The sequence below is a fragment of the Rhynchophorus ferrugineus genome, unplaced genomic scaffold (genome assembly GCF_030347505.1).
Source record: "Rhynchophorus ferrugineus isolate W39M unplaced genomic scaffold, kcgeb_rfMv2 rfM130, whole genome shotgun sequence".
Taxonomy (NCBI): domain Eukaryota; kingdom Metazoa; phylum Arthropoda; class Insecta; order Coleoptera; family Curculionidae; genus Rhynchophorus; species Rhynchophorus ferrugineus.
The window spans coordinates 197,787-205,177 of NW_027472708.1; positions in this window are offsets into that span (position 1 = coordinate 197,787).

Here is a 7,391-nt window from a genome sequence, read left to right on the forward strand (position 1 = left end):
CGAAATTCCTCTTGGAATTGAATTCTCAGCTCGTTAGGAATGTTAGTATTTGATGATCTCTATATTCACATTCTCACGAAATTCCTCTTTTAATTGAATTCTCAGCTCGATTTTAATATTACTATTTGATGATTTCTATATTCACATTCTTACGAAATTCCTCTTGAAATTGATTTCTCAGCTCGTTAGGAATGTTAGTATTTGATAATTTCTATATTCACATTCTCACGAAATTCCTCTTGGAATTGAATTCTCAGCTCGTTAGGAATGTTAGTATTTGATGATTTCTATATTGACATTCTCACGAAATTCCTCTTGGAATTGAATTCTCAGCTCGTTAGGAATGTTAGTATTTGATGATCTCTATATTCACATTCGCACGAAATTCCTCTTTTAATTGAATTCTCAGCTCGATTTTAATATTACTATTTGATGATTTCTATATTCACATTCTTACGAAATTCCTCTTGGAATTGATTTCTCAGCTCGTTAGGAATGTTAGTATTTGATGATTTCTATATTGACATTCCCACGAAATTCCTCTTGGAATTGAATTCTCAGCTCCTTAGGAATGTTAGTATTTGATGATTTCTATATTGACATTCCCACGAAATTCCTCTAGGAATTGAATTCTCAGCTCGTTTGGAATATAAGTATTTGATGATTTCTATATTGACATTGTCACGAAATTCCTCTTGGAATTGAATTCTCAGCTCCTTAGGAATATTAGTATTTGGTGATTTCTATATTGACATTGTCACGAAATTCCTCTTGGAATTGAATTCTCAGCTCCTTTGGAATATTAGTATTTGATGATTTCTATATTCACATTCTCACGAAATTCCTCTTGGAATTGAATTCTCAGCTCGTTAGGGATGTTAGTATTTGATGATTTCTATATTGACATTCTCACGAAATTCCTCTTGGAATGGAAATCTCAGCTCGTTTGGAATGTTAGTATTTGATGATTTCTATATTCACATTCTCACGAAATTCCTCTTGGAATGGAAATCTCAGCTCGTTTGAAGTGTTAGTATTTAATGATTTCTATATTGACATTCTGACGAAATACCTCTTGGAATTGAATTCTCAGCTCGCTTGGAATATTAGTATTTGATGATTTCTATATTCACATTCTCACGAAATTCCTCTTGGAATTGAATTCTCAGCTCGTTAGGAATGTTAGTATTTGATGATTTCTATATTGACATTCTCACGAAATTCCTCTTGGAATGGAAATCTCAGCTCGTTTGGAGTGTTAGTATTTAATGATTTCTAAATTGACATTCTGACGGAAATCCTCTTGGAATTGATTTCTCAGCTCGTTAGGAATGTTAGTATTTGATAATTTCTATATTCACATTCTCACGAAATTCCTCTTGGAATTGAATTCTCAGCTCGTTAGGAATGTTAGTATTTGATGATCTCTATATTCACATTCTCACGAAATTCCTCTTTTAATTGAATTCTCAGCTCGATTTTAATATTACTATTTGATGATTTCTATATTCACATTCTTACGAAATTCCTCTTGGAATTGATTTCTCAGCTCGTTAGGAATGTTAGTATTTGATGAATTCTATATTGACATTGTCACGAAATTCCTCTTGGAATTGAATTCTCAGCTCCTTAGGAATGTTAGTATTTGGTGATTTCTATATTGACATTGTCACGAAATTCCTCTTGGAATTGAATTCTCAGCTCGTTTGGAATGTTAGTATTTGATGATTTCTATATTCACATTCTCACGAAATTCCTCTTTTAATTGAATTCTCAGCTCGTTTGGAATGTTAGTATTTGATGATTTCTATATTCACATTGTCACGAAATTCCTCTTGGAATTGAATTCTCAGCTCCTTTGGAATATTAGTATTTGATGATTTCTATATTCACATTCTCACGAAATTCCTCTTGGAATTGAATTCTCAGCTCGTTTATAATGTTAGTATTTGATGATTTCTATATTGACATTCTAACCAAAATCGACTTCAAAGAAAATTCTCAGCTCGTTTGGAATGTTAGTATTTGATGATTTCTATATTGACATTCTGACGAAATACCTCTTGGGATTGAATTCTCAGCTCGTTTGGAATATTAGTATTTGATGATTTCTATATTCACATTCTCACGAAATTCCTCTTGGAATTGAATTCTCAGCTCGTTTGGAATGTTAGTATTTGATGATTTCTATATTGACATTCTAACGAAAATCGACTTCAAAGAAAATTCTCAGCTCGTTTGGAATGTTAGTATTTGATGATTTCTATATTGACATTCTGACGAAATTCCTCTTGGAATTGAATTCTCAGCTCGTTTGGAATGTTAGTATTTGATGATTTCTATATTCACATTCTTACGAAATTCCTCTTGGAATTGAATTCTCAGCTCCTTAAGAATGTTAGTGTTTGATGATTTCTATATTGACATTGTCACGAAATTCCTCTTGGAATTGAATTCTCAGCTCCTTAAGAATGTTAGTATTTGATGATTTCTATATTGACATTGTCACGAAATTCCTCTTGGAATTGATTTCTCAGCTCGTTTGGAATGTTAGTATTTGATGATTTCTATATTCACATTCTTACGAAATTCCTCTTGGAATTGATTTCTCAGCTCGTTAGGAATGTTAGTATTTGATGATTTCTATATTGACATTGTCACGAAATTCCTCTTGGAATTGAATTCTCAGCTCCTTAAGAATGTTAGTATTTGATGATTTCTATATTGACATTGTCACGAAATTCCTCTTGGAATTGAATTCTCAGCTCCTTTGGAATGTTAGTATTTGATGATTTCTATATTCACATTCTTACGAAATTCCTCTTGGAATTGATTTCTCAGCTCGTTAGGAATGTTAGTATTTGATGATTTCTATATTGACATTGTCACGAAATTCCTCTTGGAATTGAATTCTCAGCTCCTTAAGAATGTTAGTATTTGATCATTTCTATATTCACATTCTTACGAAATTCCTCTTGGAATTGATTTCTCAGCTCGTTAGGAATGTTAGTATTTGATGATTTCTATATTGACATTGTCACGAAATTCCTCTTGGAATTGAATTCTCAGCTCGTTTGGAATATAAGTATTTGATGATTTCTATATTGACATTGTCACGAAATTCCTCTTGGAATTGAATTCTCAGCTCCTTAAAAATGTTAGTATTTGATGATTTCTATATTCACATTCTCACGAAATTCCTCTTGGAATTGAATTCTCAGCTCGTTAGGAATGTTAGTATTTGATGATTTCTATATTGACATTCTCACGAAATTCCTCTTGGAAATGAATTCTCAGCTCGTTAGGAATGTTAGTATTTGATGATTTCTATATTCACACTCTCACGAAATTCCTCTTGTAATTGAATTCTCAGCTCGTTAGGAATGTTAGTATTTGATGATCTCTATATTCACATTCTCACGAAATTCCTCTTTTAATTGAATTCTCAGCTCGATTTTAATATTACTATTTGATGATTTCTATATTCACATTCTTACGAAATTCCTCTTGGAATTGATTTCTCAGCTCGTTAGGAATGTTAGTATTTGATGATTTCTATATTGACATTCCCACGAAATTCCTCTTGGAATTGAATTCTCAGCTCCTTAGGAATGTTAGTATTTGATGATTTCTATATTGACATTCTCACGAAATTCCTCTTGGAATTGAATTATCAGCTCGTTTGGAATATAAGCATTTGATGATTTCTATATTGACATTGTCACGAAATTCCTCTTTTAATTGAATTCTCAGCTCCTTAGGAATGTTAGTATTTGATGATTTCTATATTGACATTGTCACGAAATCCCTCTTGGAATTGAATTCTCAGTTCCTTTGGAATGTTAGTATTTAATGATTTCTATATTGACATTCCCACGAAATTCCTCTTGGAATTGAATTCTCAGCTCCTTAGGAATGTTAGTATTTGATGATTTCTATATTGACATTGTCACGAAATTCCTCTTGGAATTGAATTCTCAGCTCCTTAGGAATGTTAGTATTTGATGATTTCTATATTCACACTCTCACGAAATTCCTCTTGGAATTGAATTCTCAGCTCGTTAGGAATGTTAGTATTTGATGATTTCTATATTGACATTCTCACGAAATTCCTCTTGGAATTGAATTCTCAGCTCCTTTGGAATGTTAGTATTTGATGATTTCTATATTCACACTCTCACGAAATTCCTCTTGGAATTGAATTCTCAGCTCGTTAGGAATGTTAGTATTTGATGATTTCTATATTGACATTCTCACGAAATTCCTCTTGGAATTGAATTCTCAGCTCGTTAGGAATGTTAGTATTTGATGATTTCAATATTCACATTCTCACGAAATTCCTCTTGGAATTGAATTCTCAGCTCGTTTGGAATATAAGTATTTGATGATTTCTATATTGACATTGTCACGATATTCCTCTTGGAATTGAATTCTCAGCTCCTTAAGAATGTTAGTATTTGATGATTTCTATATTGACATTGTCACGAAATTCCTCTTGGAATCGAATTCTCAGCTCCTTTTGAATGTTAGTATTTGATGATTTCTATATTGACATTGTCACGAAATTCCTCTTTTAATTGAATTCTCAGCTCGATTTTAATATTACTATTTGATGATTTCTATATTGACATTGTCACGAAATTCCTCTTGGAATTGAATTCTCAGCTCCTTTGAAATGTTAGTATTTGATGATTTCTATATTGACATTGTCACGAAATTCCTCTTGGAATTGATTTCTCAGCTCGTTTGGAATGTTAGTATTTGATGATTTCTATATTCACATTCTTACGAAATTCCTCTTGGAATTGATTTCTCAGCTCGTTAGGAATGTTAGTATTTGATGATTTCTATATTGACATTGTCACGAAATTCCTCTTGGAATTGAATTCTCAGCTCGTTTGGAATGTTAGTATTTGATGATTTCAATATTCACATTCTCACGAAATTCCTCTTGGAATTGAATTCTCAGCTCGTTTGGAATATAAGTATTTGATGATTTCTATATTGACATTGTCACGAAATTCCTCTTGGAATTGAATTCTCAGCTCCTTAAGAATGTTAGTATTTGATGATTTCTATATTGACATTGTCACGAAATTCCTCTTGGAATCGAATTCTCAGCTCCTTTTGAATGTTAGTATTTGATGATTTCTATATTGACATTGTCACGAAATTCCTCTTTTAATTGAATTCTCAGCTCGATTTTAATATTACTATTTGATGATTTCTATATTGACATTGTCACGAAATTCCTCTTGGAATTGAATTCTCAGCTCCTTTGGAATGTTAGTATTTGATGATTTCTATATTGACATTGTCACGAAATTCCTCTTAGAATTGATTTCTCAGCTCGTTTGGAATGTTAGTATTTGATGATTTCTATATTCACATTCTTACGAAATTCCTCTTGGAATTGATTTCTCAGCTCGTTAGGAATGTTAATATTTGATGATTTCTATATTGACATTGTCACGAAATTCCTCTTGGAATTGAATTCTCAGCTCGTTTGGAATATAAGTATTTGATGATTTCTATATTGACATTGTCACGAAATTCCTCTTGGAATTGAATTCTCAGCTCCTTAAGAATGTTAGTATTTGATGATTTCTATATTGACATTGTCACAAAATTCCTCTTGGAATTGAATTCTCAGCTCCTTAAGAATGTTAGTATTTGATGATTTCTATATTGACATTGTCACGAAATTCCTCTTGGAATTGAATTCTCAGCTCCTTAAGAATGTTAGTATTTGATGATTTCTATATTGACATTGTCACGAAATTCCTCTTGGAATTGAATTCTCAGTTCCTTTGGAATGTTAGTATTTGATGATTTCTATATTGACATTGTCACGAAATTCCTCTTGGAATTGAATTCTCAGCTCGTTTGGAATATAAGTATTTGATGATTTCTATATTCACATTCTCACGAAATTCCTCTTGGAATTGAATTCTCAGCTCGTTAGGAATGTTAGTATTTGATGATTTCTATATTGACATTCTCACGAAATTCCTCTTGGAATTGAATTCTCAGCTCATTAGGAATGTTAGTATTTGATGATTTCTATATTCACACTCTCACGAAATTCCTCTTGGAATTGAATTCTCAGCTCGTTAGGAATGTTAGTATTTGATGATCTCTATATTCACATTCTCACGAAATTCCTCTTTTAATTGAATTCTCAGCTCGATTTTAATATTACTATTTGATGATTTCTATATTCACATTCTTACGAAATTCCTCTTGGAATTGAATTCTCAGCTCGTTAGGAATGTTAGTATTTGATGATTTCTATATTGACATTCCCACGAAATTCCTCTTGGAATTGAATTCTCAGCTCGTTTGGAATATAAGCATTTGATGATTTCTATATTGACATTGTCACGAAATTCCTCTTTTAATTGAATTCTCAGCTCCTTAGGAATGTTAGTATTTGATGATTTCTATATTGACATTGTCACGAAATTCCTCTTGGAATTGAATTCTCAGCTCCTTTGGAATGTTAGTATTTAATGATTTCTATATTGACATTCCCACGAAATTCCTCTTGGAATTGAATTCTCAGCTCCTTAGGAATGTTAGTATTTGATGATTTCTATATTGACATTCCCACGAAATTCCTCTTGGAATTGAATTCTCAGCTCGTTTGGAATATAAGTATTTGATGATTTCTATATTGACATTGTCACGAAATTTCTCTTGGAATTGAATTCTCAGCTCCTTAGGAATGTTAGTATTTGATGATTTCTATATTGACATTGTCACGAAATTCCTCTTATAATTGAATTCTCAGCTCCTTTGGAATGTTAGTATTTGATGATTTCTATATTCACACTCTCACGAAATTCCTCTTGGAATTGAATTCTCAGCTCGTTAGGAATGTTAGTATTTGATGATTTCTATATTGACATTCTCACGAAATTCCTCTTGGAATTGAATTCTCAGCTCCTTTGGAATGTTAGTATTTGATGATTTCTATATTCACACTCTCACGAAATTCCTCTTGGAATTGAATTCTCAGCTCGTTAGGAATGTTAGTATTTGATGATTTGTATATTGACATTCTCACGAAATTCCTCTTGGAATTGAATTCTCAGCTCGTTAGGAATGTTAGTATTTGATGATTTCTATATTCACACTCTCACGAAATTCCTCTTGGAATTGAATTCTCAGCTTGTTTGGAATATAAGTATTTGATGATTTCTATATTGACATTGTCACGAAATTCCTCTTGGAATTGAATTCTCAGCTCCTTAAGAATGTTAGTATTTGATGATTTCTATATTGACATTGTCACGAAATTCCTCTTGGAATCGAATTCTCAGCTCCTTTGGAATGTTAGTATTTGATGATTTCTATATTGACATTGTCACGAAATTCCTCTTTTAATT